This window comes from Grampus griseus (genome assembly GCF_964374135.1).
Source record: "Grampus griseus genome assembly, chromosome: 7".
Taxonomy (NCBI): domain Eukaryota; kingdom Metazoa; phylum Chordata; class Mammalia; order Artiodactyla; family Delphinidae; genus Grampus; species Grampus griseus.
This window is the reverse complement of record NC_139001.1, coordinates 44,073,894-44,094,606: the sequence shown is the minus strand read 5'-3', so window position 1 is coordinate 44,094,606 and position 20,713 is coordinate 44,073,894.

Genomic DNA, 20,713 nt, shown 5'->3' with positions numbered 1-20,713 from the left:
CCATCACTTCGCTTGAGTTTTATGCACTGCTGATATTATATATGTTAAGGTCAGTTGCCATTTTAAAAGTTTTCAAAAATATTATACCACTGTTTGCCTTTGAAATGAAAAATAATTGTATTGGTAAAAGGCAGAGAGAAACAAGGTATAAATTTGATATTAGTGAAAGTTCCAATTCTCTTGGTAGGATCAAGAAGTGCCAGCATCAAAACTTGCAAAATGGGTGGCAATGGCCTGGGAAATCCCAGCCACAACAGTGGAGTGTTAACTAATGCAGCATTACCAACCCTTCAGATGAAACAGAGGATGGTAATGGTTGAAAAAACCTTCAAGAGCGAGAATTGCTGTGAAAGTGATACAGCTCCCAAGAAGAATATTTTCCCAACCTCCTTTTCATATGTGGTCATGGAGAATAATGGACAAAAAAGAAACTCCTAGAGAACAAAGCCAACAAAGCCAGGTCCCTATGGGAATTCTCCCTATCAATAAAATCAGGGTAGTCTGACTAGTCAAGGAATTTAATCTACTGTCAGGGGTGGGAGTCTTTGCATTACCTGGTAAGTGGGCTTAGCAATCACTATGGCTCAATGACTATTAGTGTTTCTAATTCTTCCTTTTTCCAATAGGAGTCTCATTATGGTTATTCTTTTCCCACATCACCATTGGACATTGGGTATGGAGGAAGCAGATAGCTCGTCTTTTTGTTTATAGGTATACAGACCATGAGGAGCCACACTCACTAAATTCCATTCTTTTCTTCAATAACAATAGAGCCATAGCTATGATGTGGCTGCCTAGCCTGGACTACATTTCCCAGTCTTCCTTGCAGCAAGGCCATGGTCATATGACAAAGATTCCACCAATGAAATATGAGCAAAAGTGATGCAACTTCAGCTTCCCTTGCTTAAAAGAAATTACCTGGTTTCTTTTTTTTTTCTTTTTTCCCCTCATTCAGTTTATTTTAACTAAAACCAGAACCAAAACCAAAACTAATTCACCCATTTCTCCTATCCCCTGCTTCTGGCAACCACTGATCTTTTCTCTGTATCTATATGGTTATTTATACATATATAAATAATTATAATATATGTATACAGATAGATTCCAAGTTTAAGAGAGATCATGTGGTGTTTGTCTTCCTCTGTCTGACTTATTTCACTTGGCATAATGCCCTCAAGCTCCATCCATGTTGTCACAAATGGCAAGATTTCATTCCTTTTTATTGCTGAATAATATTCCTTTATATATATATATATCTGTGTCTGTGTGTGTATATACACACACACACACACACACGTTCACACACCACAGTTCTCTTTATCCATCCATCCATCTATGGGCACTTAGGTTGTACTCATATCTTGGCTATTGTAAATAATGCTGCAATGAACATGGCCAGGGACAGGGGGTGGGGGCTACATATATCTTTTTGAGCTACTGTTTTCAGTTTATTCCTTGCTGGATCATATGGTAGTTCCCTTTTTAGTTTCTTGAGGAAAAAACATACTGTTTTCCATAGTGGGTGAACCAATTTACATTCCCACGCAACAGTGCACAAGAGTTCCCTTTTTTCCACATCCTTACCAGCACTGGTTATCTCTAGTAATTTTGATAACAGACATTCTAACAAGTGTAAGGTAATATCTCATTGTGGTTTTGATTTGCATTTCCCTGATGATTAATGATATAGAGCATCTTTTCTTGTACCTGTTGGCTATTTGTATGTCTTGTTTGGGAAAATGTCTATTCAGACCTTCTGCCTATTTTAATGTTTTTTTCTTATTTTAAAAATTTATTTATTTTTATTGAAGTATAGGTGATTTATAATGTTGTGTTAGTTTCAAGTGTACAGGAAAGTGGTTCAGATATATATATATATTCTTTTTCAGATTCTTTCACATTGTAGGTTATTACAAGATATTGAATATAGTTCCCTGTGCTCTACAGTAGGTCCTTGTTTATCTATTTTATATATAGTAGTGTGTATCTGTTAATCCCAATCTCCTAATTTATCCTTCCCTTCCTACTCTCCCCTTTAGTAGCCATAGCTTTGTTTTCTATGTCTGTGAGTCTATTTCTGTTTCGTAAATAAGTTAATTTGCATCATTTTTTTAGATTCTAAATATAAGTGATGTCATATGACATTTGTCTTTCTCTGTCTGACTTACTTCACTTAGTATGATAATCTCTAGGTCCATCCATGTTACTACAAATGGTATTATTTCATTCTTTTTAATGGATAAGTAATCTTCTGTTGTGTATGTGTGTCTGTGTGTGTGTGTATACCACATCTTCTTTATCTATTCATCTGTCAGTGGACATTTAGGTTGCTTACATTTTTTAACTAGGTGTTTTTGAGACTGAGTTGTATGAGTTCGTTGTATATTTTGGATATTAGCCCCTTATCAGATATATGATTTGTAAATATTTTCTCCTATTCAGTAGGTTGCCTTTCATTTAGTTGATGGTTTCCTTTGCTGTGCAGAAGAATTTTGGTTTGATGTAATCTCACTTGTTTATTTTTGCTTTTGTTATTAGCATTTAGGAATTTTTGTCTATTAAGTACCTTTACTAACGTCAGTGCTTGTGAAACAAGGTTATCACTACACTAGAGTTGAAATTGGCAGTTTACTTATGTAACAGAAGTATCTCTCAAAAAGATTCCTTGTCTTTTGTGGGGGGAATGTGAGGGTGGAGGTGGGAACAACTTCCTAGAAATCAAAGCTTCATCCAGTGCCTAGCACTATGTTTGGCACTGTTAGTACTCAATATACATTTGTTGAATTAATGAATAATGTCTGGAGAAAGGTCTCAACTCCCTACTGTTTCCTTAATCTTAAATTCCTTTAGGTCATTTTTTTAACTTAATAATTTTTCGTGGGTGGGCCATTTTTACATTTAACATTTTGCTGCCTAAATATCTATAATCATCAATTAAAGCATTACCAAATTGTCTGCTGTGGAAAAATATGTGTGTTGAAATTTTCAAAAAGGGTTGGGAATTTCATGTACAAAAAGCAGGTTGGTTTTCTTTCCTGCACATTGCTCACAGAGCCTTTTATATGTTAATGTACAGTGTGAATCTCTTAGAGGAAGGAGAATACTCAGCATTTTTGAAGCTTATTTAATGATAAAACCCATTTTTTCTCAGTTTGTAAGGAACTATGATATCATACTTTGGGAAATGCTTATCTGATCTTTAAAATTCTGCTTAACTTTCTTTAGGCTGATTCCTTTATTATTTTGTATCATTTTGTCATTTTGGGTCTACTTGTTGTGACCCTAATGAATTTTGTTTCTCAGTCATCCAGACAGCCTCTTTTCAGATAAATATGACATGTCCTAGGAAGGCCATTGATAAAAAGCTGAGCCCATGAATTGGAAATGGCCTTAAGAAGATTACCCATCTCTAAACACTTGTCACACACTCATCAGGCAAATTTAATGCAATTTTTCAAAATCATTTAGATTCTTTGTAAGCCATTCTATACACCTTGGTGGAGATGTTTCCTATTCTAATAGACAAAGTAGCAGAAATTTTAAACATTCAAGAAATCTTGAGTCAGACTGTTAATGGCAGAATTATACAGAGTAAGAAAAAAGTCCATAGAAATAGAACCAAGAGGAGTCTATATAAATAGCAATGTGAAGAAGAGTGAATTCCTTTTTAGCTGTAACATCACATTTTTTGCATGTTGCACACATTGTTTAGCCGTTTCTAAACACATTTCCATTTACGTCATTTGTAAAAACTGCCTAGCTTCATATTCTGGAAAACTGACAAAGTTGTAATGAACAGATGCAGATTCCATAATTGTAATTGGCTTTTACTCTAAACTAATGTTCTGACTCATGCATCATTAGTGATTTCTATTGTTCTCTATTATTACCTTAGAAATTTGAAAGGGTATCTTTCAGAGTGAAAAGCTTTCATTGACTTTTTAAAATCAGGGCTTATTTCATATGAATTATAGGTTCTCCAATCACCTATATTTAAACCTATAATTTTATTTTACTATGTCCTTTTTTACATTTCTGTTGGTATTTGACCTCATATAATCTTTTTCATTTCCCTTTTGTATTTCCCAGAGAAGCACATTAGTTTTAAATGTAACCCTTCTTTTTATTACATTTTTCCTACCATTAAATATTTCTTGTTTTTAAACTAGATCTTATATAATATAATATATATTTTGTTATTTCACAAATTAAACTCAATCTGAAGAATGAATAATAAATATTAGTAGAACCCCAAAGAGTAATAAAAAGATGTTCTCTCATGTTACATTTTTTCTAAGATTTTGATAATAACATGGAAACAATTTTCACTTGCCAAAGTGGAACTCATTTAGGTGAATATCTGAAGGACTCAAAGGTACCAAATAATCTCATTCTAGGCATAATACATGTGAATTTTCATATAAAATGGAATAAAACCCCTAATCCTGATCTTTGAGCAATTCCTTTGACAGTTTCTGACTACTGTTGAATTTTGTTATATGAAAAGAGAACACAGTATTTATTAATGAAGGAATGATTGTTTTATAATTGTTTTTTCAGTGTTTATAAGTTCTTTTCATTAAAGTACCAAAATACAGAGTAAGTGTTTTGGCATATTGTTGCTTGCTGTAAGGAAGATTTAATAGCTTGTTATGGACTATTAATATGAACAGAAGTCATTTAGAGTTCAGATATATATTTAGAACTAACATGTGTGCAAAAAGATACAAAGTGAATCAAGAAATTCCGGAAAAGATTGTTTGAAAAGGAAAAATTGCTGTTTTCTGGCTAGCATTGATGAAATAAATATTTAAATAAAGAGATTTAAATGTTTTCTTTATTTTGAAGAATTTTATTAAGAGCCTCAAATAGTAACTTAGAATTATTAGAATTAAATCAGTGAAAGTATGAAGCTCTTTATCTAAAATAGCAGCTAAATAAATATAATTTAATTTCAAATATTATCTCAGAAACCCAAAAAGCTTACAGCTGATAGTTATATGAGATGATTACAAACAGAATGTCTATCTGAGTTTAGTAATAAAATGCTATTTGTTACTGCATACTGTAAATTTAAAATAATCATATATATAAACTAGTTTTCTCTGGTTTTGAAAATGTCTTTATCATACTATTTTACCTAAAGGAGAGAAAAATTGTCATATTCCAGATACTTACTGAGCAAATGTTAATAGGAATGCAAGTGAATGATTTTTTTCTTCTAATCTGTTAATTAAAAGGTGTGTATAATGGAAGCACATGCCAAGTAGGTTTGCCACATGAATTTTGCAACATACGGTAAATTAAAACCCTGGTGACCTTTTGGTCTTGTTGATCATATGCATGAACATGATCATCTGTTAATCTCTATTAATCACTGGTACATCCTTGTACAGAAGACAGAGCAGTATTTATTTGTGCTACATTTGCTCTTTTGGAAAATGCTTTCACACGGAATTTTTTAAAATCCTTTTATACTCTTAGGATTGTAAAATAATTAATATTTTATATCTAGAAAAAACATTGTAAGCAAAAGAAATAGAATTTTCAACCTGTATATGTCCCCATATTTTGTTTGTTTCTTTTATGAGCTTATTTTAGATACCAGTAATAATTTCTGAAAGTCATGGATATGACTTTTAGGCTTGTCAATACACACGTGCACAGGTTCACACACTTTTACATATACAGTATGTGTTGTTTCTTGTTAGAATTATTAAAAAAAAAAAAGAAGAAGAAAACACCCGTGCTTCTCAAATTTTGATATGCTTATGAATTACCTGGGAGCTTGTTAAAATCCAGATTCTGATTCTATAGTTCTGGGGAAGGGTTTGAGATTCTGCATTTCTAGCAAGCTCCCAGCTCATAACTCTTCTGCTAGTCTGTCTGAGGTTAACAAACTTTTTCTTTTAAGGGCTAGGTAGTAAATATCTTAGACTTTGTAGGACAAGAAGCAAAATGAGGATATTTATAGGTATTTACCTAACAAGAGGAAAATGTCCACAAATTTTTACTGATGAAATTTAAAATATAACAATGAGTACTTTTTGTGGTATATTTATATAACAGAACATTATTGAGCAATTAAAAGGAATGATCTACTGATATACACAACAGGAATGAATCTCAAAAATATTATGCTTAGTGAAAGAGGCCCTACACAGAAGTTACATACTGTGTGACTCATTGATATGAAGTTCTAGAAAATGCAAACTAATCAACAGTAACAGGAAGCCAAGTTTCTCCTTTACAGAAGGAGAAAGAAACCCTGGGTGTAAATTATGAGAAGGAAGAATAATTCCCCACTAATGAGCTTTACCAAAAAATGGGTATATTCACAGCATGAGAAAGCCCAAATAGAATAGCATATTGAAGAGGAGCAAGGATTTCAGGTCAACAAACTGATGACAAAAACTTAGAAAACTGGGGAATAATACCATTTCTAAGCAGCTTACATTAGAGCAAGTTTGTTGGGAGGATTAATCTTCCATCCTGCCTTCCCTCTTACTCCATGCATATTAAAGTTCTTTCATCCCTCTGATGCAGAGTTGTTCAAGTATGGACTGCACAACAAGAAATAAGTTTGAATGGTAACCTGGTACACTGATGTTTCTGTAACTGTATATGTGACTGCAACAGGTTTCGGGAAACAATGCTAAAGAAAAACCACACACACACACACACACACACACACACACACACACACACACACACACACACACACACACACACACACACACACACACACACACACACACACACACACACACACACACACACACACACACACACACACACACACACACTGGGGGCCAGAAGTGAGGTACCTGAGGGAACTGTTTGGATGATAGATAGGAATGTTCTGGAGTCTACATTTTGTGAGGACACTCAGCAGCCCAGTGAAGAGGTCTACATGGTTAGGAACTAAGGCCTCTTGCCAGCAGCCAGTGAGTAACTGAGGCCTTCTGCCAAGAGCCAAGTGAGTGAGCCATCTTAGAAGCAAATCTCCTGGCCCCAGTCAAGCCTTCACATTACTCTAGACCCAGGCTGACAATTGAATTGCAGCTTGTAAGAGACTTGGAGCCAGAAGCACCCAACTAAGACATTCCCAAATTCCTAAATACTGATAATAAATCTTTGTTCTCTTAAGCCAAAAACCAAAAAACTCAAGCCATACGCTTTAAATGAGTGTGCTTTGTTTTATTGTATTTAAGTTATATCTCAATAAAGTAAATTAAAAAAAAAATTTGAAGGTCTTCAGCTAAGATAATATGCGAAATGACATTGTAAATTATAAATCAGTATCCAAATATGTTGTTGTCCAATATGTTGTTTTAAGTACTTCCCAAGAGTCCTTTACATTGTAGGTAGGGTCACTAGGAATCCACACCCCTTTCATCAGGATACTGTTTATTCTGAAGTTATATCTGACCAGTATACATTTAGCTTAAATATTAAGTAGACAACCACTCTAAGAATATGTCTAACTAACTTGCCCAGTAGAAGAGTGGGGACTTATGAACCCTTTGCTTGGGGACCTAGGATTTAAATATGCTATAGTTATTGCTTGATACTTTCCAAAATAGAGAGAAATGGAGGCAGTATTGTGGTATAATGTAATAAGTTTTGGACTCAATATCAGGAAGCATAGGGTTCAGGCTCCACTCAGGCACTAATTCACAAAACGATCATGGAGAAATTAGTCAAACTTCCCTGGATCCCAATTTCCTCCTTCATAAAAATGAAGTTATTGGACTAGGTGGTCTTAACGTGTTTAAAATCTATAATTCTATGAATTAGGAAACTTAAAGGATGATGAGAATTTAGTATGTAGCATTAAAAATATGCTTCTATTTCTGATTTTATGTGATGATTTTAGGTGCAATGAACCTTCAAAGATAGTTCAGGGTGGTGCTTTAATAAATTCCTGATTTTTTAAAATTTTTTTATTTATTCATTTTTGGCTGCATTGGGTCTTAGTTGCAGCACGCACGATCTTCGTTGAGGCATGCAGGCTCTTCACTGCAGTGCATGGGCTTCTCTTTAGTTGTGGCTTGCGGGTTTTCTCTCTCTAGTTGTGGAACGTGAGTTCCAGGGCACGTGGGCTCTGTAGTTTTTTTTTTTTTTTTTTTTTGCGGTACGCGGGCCTCTCACCGCTGTGGCCTCTCCCGTTGCGGAGCACAGGCTCCGGACGCGCAGGCTCAGCAGCCATGGCTCACGGGCCCAGCCGCTTCGCGGCATGTGGGATCTTCCCAGGCCGGGGCACGAACCCGTGTCCCCTGCATCGGCAGGTGGACTCTCAACCACTGCGCCACCATGTAGTTTGAAGCAGGCAGCCTCTCTAGTTGAGGTGCACAAGCTCAGTAGTTGTGGCATGCAGGCTCAGTTGCTTCGAGGCATGTGAGATCTCAGTTCCCTGACCAGGGATCAAACCCGGGTCCCCTACATTGTAAGGTGAATTCTTTACCACTGGACCACTAGGGAAGTCCCTAAATTCCTGGTTTTGTTTTGTTTTTTTAAATTCCTGGTTTTTTAAGAGAAGTATTTAAGAGAGAGAATTTTGATTTAACAACCTGAAAGTGTAGGCTTTATTGGAGCATTGGAGCATTGTGGTACAAAAAAGTAAAAAAAATAAAATGTCTGACACTTATCTTAGACATCCTGTTTCTCTTTTTAGCCATTAAAATCTTTTCAGTTTTAAAGTTCTGAAATAATCTGATTTTATCTCTTTTATTACTAGATTTTTAGTCTTGGAAAATGGGTACCTGTACCAGGGTCAGGGAGTTATTTCTTAAATCTTCAAATAGAGAATTTAAAACAAATGTTTTTAAACTTTTGCAGATGTTTTTATTCCTAGGTCTTGAATATCATATCAGAAAGCTAGCTTGCTCTGTAAGTTAGTTACATAAGTGTAGTAGTCAGTGATCAATGCACATAAATGTTATTTTAAAGTACAGCTCATTAACTTTCTAACTGTGCTTTCCTGTATTGACATTAGCCATGCCTAGTGCAAATTTGGAGTCATTTAGACCTAAAATCAAATCTCATCTTTGTCACTTATCAGCTGAGTAAGAGTTATGCAAACTTTCTGAATCTGGTTTCTTTTGTTTTTAAATGTAGTACTAATACCTATCTCATGAAATTGCTGACTAGTTAAGGATTAAGTTAGCAAGCATAACAAAAGTACCTAGGAGTGAGAAACTATTTTCGTTTATTCCCCAAAGTTAGCAAATTTAACAGTGCATCAACTATTAGACCTACCAGTTGAATTTTTGTTTTGCCACATATGATGAACTAGTAACAGAAAAAAAGATTAATTTTATCCCTTAAGTTCCATCCTGTACATCCGCATAGGCTTGATATGTGACTATTTTTGTATTTTTTGCACTTTGCTGGCTCTGAAGTTTTCAAACAAGGATTTGTAAGTATTCAGATATTTTTATAAGCATACAATTTTAAACTTTTACTAGTGCTCAAATCATTTCCATTTACTCTAGCATTACTTAGTGGCTAACTGTATAAAATATTTAATGAAGTTGCAGTGTGGTACTTTGTAGCCAGACAGTAGTAGGTTTGAATCCTCATAGTACCAATAAATATGTGAACTTGGGCTACTTGTATAACCTCTGAGGCTAAAGTTCCCAAGAAATTAAATGGTGATAATGATTAAGTGCTTAGCTTGGTACCTGGAACATACTAAGCACTCAAAAAATGTTAGTTATAAACCATCATCATCATTACTAGATGACAGTTACAGATTTAGTCCTATATGGGTTAAGTTAGCTGACTATTGTTGATTTCTGATTCTAACTAGAGGTTCAAATTTGTGTGAATAATGAATTTATTACCGTTACTCAAAAGTGCATACTTTGTTGATGGTGGACCAATAGTACTATCTTTATTAAAGATGGCATGTTACGTTTAAATTTGAAACAATGTTTATTTTGTTGAGATTCTTGACTAGGAAATTTACCAAATTATCATTATTGTTGGGTCATGCCAGACTGTCTTGGTGGAAAGTTTGAATTATGAAATATTTATCATATTATCAGTACATTTCTTTACCTCCTTTGGGAGTTATCACAGCAGCAAGCACATTGCAGGCAGTATATAAATATTAATTTGTTAATATTAACTTAATTGCTAATAAGGTGGGAGAATTTTAAATGTATAGCATTCTTAAGAAATTAATTCACAATTATTAAAAATCCTTTTTACCATGTCTTAATTGTCACACATTCTGAAAATGAGATTTATGTCAGAAGAATTATTACCTTGTCTCTGCCTCAGTTCAGCAGACATAGGGATTTCTGTACATCTCTATTTTCTTTTGCAGTTTCATTTTTTACATTTAACTCTAAATAAGTTTTTTCTTATTGCTACAATAACATATACTACCTCCCCACCACCCCAAAAAACAAAACTTTAGGTAATACAGAGAAAAAAATTAAAAGTACACATAGTTCTACTCCCCAGCAATACTCACTGTCAATATTTGTACTCTTGTGGGCTCAATTTTTTTTCATGTATTTACATACATACTTATATGTGTATATACGTACACACATATATATCCACCCCACTAAACATGCTAGGAACATGTCTTTCCATGTTAATATATTAAACTTAAAGTGTCACTTTAATTATCAGTTACCTTATATTGTCCTTTGACTTTTTCTGTTAGGTTCTCTATTTTATAGTTTATTTTTAAGTGCTCTTCTCTATAAAAGATATATAACATCTTAACATGTATATAGCATATACATAACAAAGTACTGCAACAATCTTAATTTATGGTATTTTTTCCTGACATATGAATTTTAATTTTTTATTCAGTAAAATGCATCATTTTTTTCTTTTTGGTATACTTTGGTATTAGGCTTAGAAAGATTTTTTTTCATCCCAAAGTTATGTAAGTATTTGTTTATATTTTTGCTAGTTCTTTTATGGTTGTATTTTTACATTTAATTCTTTAGTAAATGCTTTAGGTACTTTGCAAGGCAAATCTGCAAAGTAGGGAAGTGTATCTGTAGGTAAACCAAATGGCTATTACCTATATTTCACTGTCCTGAAATATTTCCCTAAGTACCCTTCCAAGGCCTACAAGTCAAAGGTTAGAGAATCATCTTATCTTAGTCTTTAGTACAGCATTTGCTGAAAATCTTAGTCTTTAGTACAGCATTTGCTGAAAGTAAGAAACAGGCTTAGAAGGCCTGAGTCTGAAAGAGATTAAGGAAGACCACCAAAGAGAGACAGTTTACTTCCCAACATTGCTTTAAAAGCCTAGAGGACAGCCCTTGCTTATATGTTTTCTAGAAACATCACACTAAATAAATAAACAAATGTTCAAAGATGTAGTATGAAACACGAATGTATCTTACGTGTATATAAGCATGCAGGGTTCTCCTTCTCCTTTTTGCCCATTTTCCCCGCTAATGGTCTAAGTTCGCCAAAGAGTTTATATATTGTCTGGCATTGGGGAAGGGATATCTGATCCTTACTGCCCCTGGTTGAGGTGTCTTATCACACCTGGTCTCTGGGCATAATAAACCTCTTTTGTCTATATTACCTATTATAAAATATTCATGGCCAATATAATTCTTGGTATAGTCTCATTCAAATCTGCCGCTTATTAGCTGTGGGAAAGTTTCTTACTTCTCTGTGTGTCAGTTTTCTCATCTTTAAAATAGGAGAATATATTACTACCTATCTTATAGGATTGTGAGGATTAAATGAGTTCATCCATGTGAATTATTTAAACAGAATTTAGCGCATAATAAATATCTGCTTTATTATAATCATCATCATCATCTTATCAAGGGCAGAGTATAGTGATTGTTTGGAGAGCTCATCTATTCCCTACTAATTAGGTCCCTTCTGTCCTACTTAGTTTGAGGCTGCCCACTATCAACTGTGCCATTTGGCTCTCTACTCCTGGCAAGTATGCTGACTGAAATCTCAACTGTCTTTCATGCCTCCAGGGATAGGAGTGGTAGAACACTGAGTAACTTTTCTGGATCATTTCTGCACTTTGCTGGAGATAAGGGAAGCCTAGAGTGAGTTTGGGGGTGTTATTTCAGACCTCTTCTGTCACTCTGTTGTGACTATTTCGCCAAGCTTCCTCAGTATTAGGTTTTTTCCCTCTACTTCCTTAGAGGAAATTTTAGTTTAATTATCTGACTCTTCTTCTTTCAGTAACCTCGATGCACCTATTTCTCCTCTTTGGTAAGTGCTTTAAGAACTTTGAAAGCCAAATCTAAGGAGTAGGGAAATAGATGTGTAGGTAAGCCAGACAGCTATTACCTACATTTCATTGTCTGAAATATTTCCCCAAACATCCTTCCAAGACATAATTATCTTATCTTAGTCTTTAGTATAAAATTTGCTCAAAGCAAGAAGGGCTTAGGTTAGCCCCTATTTCTTACTCTGCCCTAAGGTGGTCAATAATAGATACATCCTCAGAGCTTGAGGTTCTGATCTTCCAAATCAGGCCCTTTAGGAATCGAAACAAAACCAATTTTCTCTTGAATGTGTACATAGATCTTAGAAATAAAAGCCATGCTATGGAGATCCTATCTTGGAATTCTAAGCCAAGAATTTAATTCTTTTATTTTAGGCTTTATCTGCTCTCTTCCCTGAGGGTGATATTTGTAAATCAAGAGAAATGGGTAAAAGAAGAACAATAGGGAGTGGAAAGACCAACCTTTCAATATCTAAAACCTTCTCATTACAGTTGTGTTTATGGTCATTTTGAAGCAGGATACTTCCACTGTACCTAGGATGTGCAACTGTTGGATAATTACAGGCGTGTATCTTTTTAAGAACTTTTGCCTTCCCACCCCTTTTTTTGGTCACATCTTCTATAATGTATTGAATATATAGTCAGAGGGTGTTTCATTTTTGGCTGTTTAACTAATTGATTCTTATATAACTATAATAATCATCAGTCTTCACTATAAATGTTACTTTTTAGTTACACCAGTTTAGGACTTAAAAATTGTAGGCTCTAGTGATGGAAAGGGGGGAAATATGAGCTAGAATTAATGTCAAAACAGAGGACGAGAGTGTGGTAATAGCAACAGAAATAAGTAATAGGTGGTCAGTTGACTTTGTTACCAGTGTCAGTCCAGGGGATTGCATCTTTTCTTGATGGTTTAACATTTTTGGTGCCTGTTAAGTGTGATAGCATTCCTAGTCAAAGACTTTTTGTCCAGGGTCCATTTAAGAGTCTGAGATAGGGAAATTGGGGACAGTTTGCATCTGTTGATAAAAGGACTTTCCCAAAGACTTTGTCTACTTCACCAATATAATCAAAATGTGTAGTAGAACGCTTGGCACACAGGTGCTCAGATAGCAATAACAATATTTTTTATTGAGGTATAGTTGATTTACATTATTGGTCTAGGTGTATAATAGTTATTCAAAATTTTTATGGGTTATACTCTGTTTATAATTATAAAATATTGGCTGTGTTCCCTGTGCTGTTCAATATATCCTTGTAGCATATTTCTTTTATACATAGTAGCTTGTACCTCTGAATCCCCTACCCCTATATTGCCCTTCTCCCCACTTGTAAACACAAATTTGTTCTCTATATCTGTGAGTCTGTTTCTTTTTTGTTATAAACTCTAGTTTGTTTTATTTTTTAGACTCATATAAATGATAATATACAGTATTTGTCTTTCTCTCTCTGACATTGCACTAAGCATAATACCCTCCAGCTGCATCCATGTTATTGCAAATGGCAAAATTTCATTCTTTTTTATGACTGAGTAATATTCCACTGTAAATATATACCACATCTTCTTTATCCATTCTTCTGTTGATGGACACTTAAGTTGCTTTCATATCTCAGCTACTATAACTAATGCTGCTATGAGCATTGGGGTGCATGTATCTTTTTTTTTTTTTTTTGCGGTACGCGGGCCTCTCACTGTTGTGGCCTCTCCCGTTGCGGAGCACAGGCTCCGGACACGCGGGCTCAGTGGCCATGGCTTACGGGCCCAGTTGCTCTGTGGCATGTGGGATCCTCCCGGACCAGGGCACAAACCCGTGTCCCCTGCATCAGCAGGCGGACTCTCAACCACTGCGCCACCAGGGAAGCCCCATGTATCTTTTTAAACTAGTGTTTTCATTTTCTTGTGATATATACCCAGGAATGGAATTGCTGGCTCATGTGGTAGTTTTATTTTTAGTTTTTTGAAGAACCTGCACACTGTTTTCCACAGTGGCTGCGCCAACTTACATTCCCACCAACAATGTACAAGCATTCCCTTTCCTCCACATCCTTGCCAACATTTTTTTCTGGTCTTCTTGATGATAGCCATTTTGACAGGTGTGAGGTGATATCTCATGGGCAGCAACAATAATATTAATGATAAAGGCAACTGACAGTTTGTGATTCTCATACATTTTAGGCACTTTATAAGACTTTTACATATATTGATTCATTCATTCTTCACAACAACCAATGAGATAGGTTTGTTAATACCCTCATTTTTACAGATGAGGAAATTGATGCCCAGAAGCTAAATGACTTTTCCAAGGTCTAATAACCAATAAGTAACTGGCAGAACTAAGATATATACAAGGCATCTGGATTCAGAGTCTAACTCTTAACTACTAAACTACACTGTTTGTTTGTATATTGTTTGTGATGTTGAATGAATGAATGAAGCCCACATGTGCATTGCCAAAATGAAAACGTTGTCAGAGGGTTGATTAATTTTTAAAATAAATTATATAAAACAATTTAATTTACTGTAGAAATGTGGCTTTTTTATATTATCTAAAAATCTGAAAATGACTTTTTTGTAAAATAATATGTTTTTCCCTCCTCTGGAATACTAGCTGCATTTCATCTAGAAATAATGCTCTAGAGAATGAGTTTTATAGGTAGCCTTCCTTATACTATAAGGGTGTGGTTATTTCCACCCTAAGAAATAGTCTAAATAATTAGACTTTATTTAACGGATCAACTTGTTCTTTGACAGTGTTCTTAAATCTTCTTTTATTTACTGAAATTTTTTCGAATTTAGAGATATTTGTAAATTTCTCATTAGCAGACCCAAGCATGCTTTAAATAATTTAAAGAAAATAGAAATTGCCATTCTTAAATACTGATAGTTTCAAAAGTAAATACTGTTATTGATACATTATTAGATTTTGATGAGTAGAGCTGTTCCTGCACACAAACATCTTGGCCACCTGCAACTGTTTGTCAGTGGACTTTGTTTGAGAACACTAGTAGTAATTGTAAACTTAGGAATGTGTGACAAGCTCACAGCCAGCTGTGCATATCCTGACTTTTTCCAGGTGTTAAAATAAATATGACCATTTGGTTCACTTGTAACTCAACAAAAATATTTCACGATTCATTAACTTAAAAATCCATTTATAATTTTTTATTGGAGGGAGTAGATAATGTTATATTCATTTGAAATGAAAAAATACATACTCAGAAATATTTGTGGTATCATTACTTATTATATTCAATGGTCTCTTCATAAAATGAAAAGAATTTTAATGTAACATTTGTGTAGATTTTTTTCACATTCTTTTCACAGGAGAAGAGCTACTGAGCTACTTCTGCCTATAGGTATCAAAAAGAATTTTTAAAAATGAATGAAAATATTCTTTTTATTCAGTCAAAGTTCAGCTTGCCTTGGCAGAACCCAGTTCAAATTGAACTTATATTAATTTTTATCTTTGGTATGTGTCATATGTTTGATCATTATCTGATAATAATTACTCTTTATTGAATACCTTGCTATTAGGTGTTAGCTCAAGAGACCCAGACGCTTAAATCTTTCTTGACTAAACTACCCATTCTCATAAGGTTCCTGAGGGAGAATATACACAGGAGAGTCAACTGCAAGTGGAAAAATCCAAATCCATTTTACTATTAGATTATCTTGTATCTGAAACTCCAAATGTGAAGCTAGGGTGCTCAGACAAACTGGAGTGGAATATATGGCCCCTTCACTCCAAAATAAAGAAATAAACTCAGGAAGAGCAAAGTGGAGCGAGCTGAAAGCGAAAAGAGCTGATAGAGCTCCCTTACCCCTGCCTCCCTGCCATCACACACACTTTTATTTCTCATCTGTTAACCCAGTCATTACAAGTATCCAGTCTTAAGGTAAAGCAAAAGAGGGACTCTACCCCCTTGGAAGGGAAGATTCTTCCTTGCCTTTTTCTGGAGAAGAGAATAAATTAACATAATTGGTCAGATGCCTGGACACTAATTAAGCCTTGTTAACTTCTGGCAGACTCTCGCTCTGTTTTTAAAAAGAAATGCGCTGATGCAAACAGCTTTCGAATTTTCTTGAGTGAGACCTATCATGTGGCTTGCCAGGGGATGGTAAGGTCAGGATGGTGAGGTCCCTGACCCCACCTCTGTGTGGCTGCTCCTTTGATATTTATTACTACTTTTTATAGAAGTATACCAGGCCTGTACAGATGCCTTTTTTGAAACCAGCCATAAAAAGTCACTGATTAACTCCAACTCCAGACTAGATCAAAAATGTATGCCTGTTCTATTTCCTATTTGAAATAATGCTCAGCTTGGCACTGCAGCCTACGTCAGGTTTTAGAATTTGACACTGGGGTTTTGTCCAGGCTTTGACCATTATTGTCTTTGGCCAATGCTTAGAAATGCCCAAATTCTGACTCGTGGGTATCAGAGGGAGTCTAGCACATAAGACAAGTGAGGGAATAAACATGGATTCCTTCTACTCCTTCTAATCAGGCCTTCATACCAATTCCAGCCTTACAGAAAAGAAGAGAAGGGACGGGGAGGGCCATACCCATGATCTTTACACACATACATAGCCCAAAATTTGTTTTGGAATATGACTAATCAGATTAACAAGTATTCCCTAGAAGAAGTGTGGAGGGCCGGGAGATGGAGACGGAGCTGGAGCATGTTCTCTACCCAAAGGACTAAATCTGCTGTGCCAGACATTACCATGTATACTGGCTTCACAGCTTAGGAGTGCACTTAGACTAGCTTATTGCTCTTATCGAAATTTACTTCAACTAGGGACTGCATACAAGTCAGAGAACAGTTGTTATATATATATATATATATATATATATATATATATATATACATTAAAGATATGTCACTCCTTTTCCAGGAAAAATCATATTTACTTTTATATAAAGGTCTGTAAAGCTCATATGGTCAATGGATCAAAATCCTGATTTCATCTACCTGCTAGTGGATGGATCATTACATCCAGTCCAAGGGTCTTGACATTATAAGGTGCTTTGTAACAAAGTATCATACTCAACTAGGCTATATTTAAAACTATTTTGATATACAGTGAATTCTCAGATAAATGGATTGAACATGAATCTTTTCATAGAGAATTTTATCAGTCCAGTACAAACAATGAAAACCATATTAGAATATATGAATATGTAAAAGTTAGAAATACTAAAGGCAGGAATTAAAGGTGCTACCTATTTTTTTCACTTTCGGCGTTGTTACAAAGGAAGAAATGTAAGCAGGATTAATGTTGGGAAAGAAAAAACTACTACAAGCAGATAATATGATTTCTCACAAATGAATTATCAACTGCTGAGAGATCAGCTGTTAACCTTATGGGGATTCCCTTGTGAGTTATTTGTTGTTTTTCCCTTGCTGCTTTTAATATGCTTTCTTTGTATTTAATTTTTGACAGTTTGATTAATATGTGTCTTGGCATATTTCTCCTTGGATTTATCCTGTATGGGACTCTCTGTGCTTCCTAGACTTGATTAACTATTTCCTTTACCATATTAGGGAAGTTTTCAACTATAATCTCTTCAAATATTTTCTCAGTCCCTTTCTTTTTCTCTTCACAAATGAAGAATTATCAACTGAAAAACTTTTAGATCTGACCAGATCCAAGATAAATATGCACCTTAACCTATTAACAGTAGTCACTTCTGGGAAGAGAAAAGAGATGTTAGTGTTGAAAGATAAAGGTGGACATTCCTCTGCTAAAGGAACTATTCTATAGTTTGACTGTGGTGGTGGATACACAGACCTACACAAGTGATAAAATTGTGTAGAAATAAAGGCACAAATAAGTCCAAATAAAACTGGGGAAATCTGAAGAAGATTGGTGGTTGTATCAATGTCTATATATTGTTTTTAATATTGAACTATGGTTTTGCAAGATGTTACCATTAGTGGAAACTGGGTAAAGATACATGGGATCTGGCTGTGTTATTTCTTACAATTTCATGTGAATCTACAATTATCTCAACAATTTCAAATAAAATGAAGGATAACTAAAAATTTCCCAGAAATTATGAAAAATTCCACAATTCAAGGAGCATGTCAGAGTGTAACTGCAGAAAACCAAAAAGAAAAGAAAAGACAAACTACTTTTAAAGGAGCTACTGTTATTAACAGAAACAAACTTTCCTCCAAAAGTTACCACTGTATTGAATTTTGTATTTATCGTCCCCATATTTCTCTGAATACTTTTATTAAATATGTATCCTTAGCAATATGGTATCATTTTGCATGTTTTTAACTTAATGTAAATGGTATCACTGTGTATTCTTTTGCAACTTGCCTTTTTGGTCAATATTGCATTTGTAAGATATATTTGTGTTGAAACAAATAACTATTTCATTCATTTTCTCTGCTGAGTAATATTCCATTGCATTAATATGCTACCTCAATTTATTTATTTGTTTGTTTGTTTATTTATTTATTTTTTGTGGTACGCGGGCCTCTCACTGTTGTGGCCTCTCCCGTTGCGGAGCACAGGCTCCGGACGCGCAGGCTCAGCGGCCATGGCTCACGGGCCTAGCCGCCCCACGGCATGTGGGATCTTCCCGGACCAGGGCACGAACCTGTGTGCCCTGCATCAGCAGGCAGACTCTCAACCACTGCGCCACCAGGGAAGCCCTACCTCAATTTATTAATCTATTCTTTTGTTGGTGGTCATTTAGGTTATCCAGATGTTGCTGTTTTAAACAATAGTGCTATGAATATTTTTCTATATATGCCCCTATGCAATAGGCCCTTATGCAAGAGTTTCTGAGTTATGTGCTTATGAGTGGAAATGGTCATAGGATATACACATTTTCATAGGATATTGCCAATTTGCTCACCAAAGTATTTGTACCAATTTATACTCATTAGCATATAAAAGTTTATTTCTACACATCCTCAGTATTGTCAGATATTTTAAAATTTATAATTATAGCAGAAATGAAATTATATCTCCCTGTGACTCTAACTTACATTTTCTTAATTACACATGAGGTTGATCAACTTTTCATATATTTATTGGCCATTTGGTTTTCTTTCTTCATGAATTGCCTTTCATTCTACATTAGTATTTAGTCCTCAAAAATAGACTGAGAGGCTAGTATTAATACAAGTTCATTTATCAATATTTATCAAGTGCCTTCTATCATTGTGCTAGCTGCTGAATATATGACAGTAAATAAGATAGACCACTGTCCTTGCCCTAATGGAGCTTACAAAGTGATTTTTTTTACCTTTTTCAGCTTATAGTGTTTTCGTTTGGACTAACTTCCAGAGGCCTTTCATAATTAAAGTTATCTCAGACTGATGTTATAATTTCAGATACTGAATGCTGCTATTGAAAATGATGTTTGTCTAGAGAGATGTGTTATGCCTATTAGGATAATTAGGATAATTGAACTGAGATGTGAAGAGTGGATGGGATAAACTATTAATGTGAGAAGAAAAGAGTTGATATGAGAAGAGTCTTACATTTAATGGAAATAACAGCTTCAAGTGCTTTGCAGGTAGAAGGAAGAGAGAATAGGCCAATGTGGCTGAATTAAAGAGAAATGAAAGGGGAAAAATTATGAGATTTGAGAGGTGGGCAGGAGCTAGACCATGCATAGCCTACAGACCACATAATGGGCTTTTGTTCTGAAATTATCCTAGTAGTCATGGGAAACCAGTGTTTTTGGTGCAAAGTCTGATGACATTTTTGTTCTTGGTCCTTTGTATATTACTTGTTTCTCTCAGGAAGCTTCTAAGCCTTTCTCTGTGTTCTCAGTTTTCTAAAATTTTATGATGATATGCCTTTTTCTAGATCTCCTGTCTTTCATCTTCATGGGCATTCATTGGGTACTTTTAGGCTTAAGATTTATGTTTTCCAGTTTTTGGAAATTTTCTTTATTATTTCTTTGACACTTTTCTTCCAATTTAAGTCCTACTCTTTTTCTGGAACTTCTTTTAGATGATGGACCACCTGAAATGATTCTCTGTCTTTTTTTTTTCTCTCTTATGGTCTACATGTAATTTGTGAGTATTTTCTTCCAGTCTCTGCCTTGTGTTATCATTCTCTGGTGAATATTTTTCACTGAGCAGTTTTTAATTTTGATGAAATCTAATTAACTTTTTTTTTTCTTTTATGGATTGTGCTTTAGGTATCATGTTTAAGAACTCTTAATGCTAGGACATGAAGATTTTCTTTTATGTTTTCTTTTAAAAGTTTTATTGTTATACATTTACATTTATATCCATGATCTATATTGCATTACTTTTTGTATAAGGTGTGAGATTTAGGTTGAGTTCCGCAATATCTTCCTGTCTCTCTCCTCTCCCTCTCTCTCTCTCTTTCTTTCTCTGCTGTGGAAATGGTCCCACAGGCAATTGTCAAATTGTTCCGATACTATCTTTTCCCCATTGAATCACTTTTGCACCTTTCACTTGATATATACAATT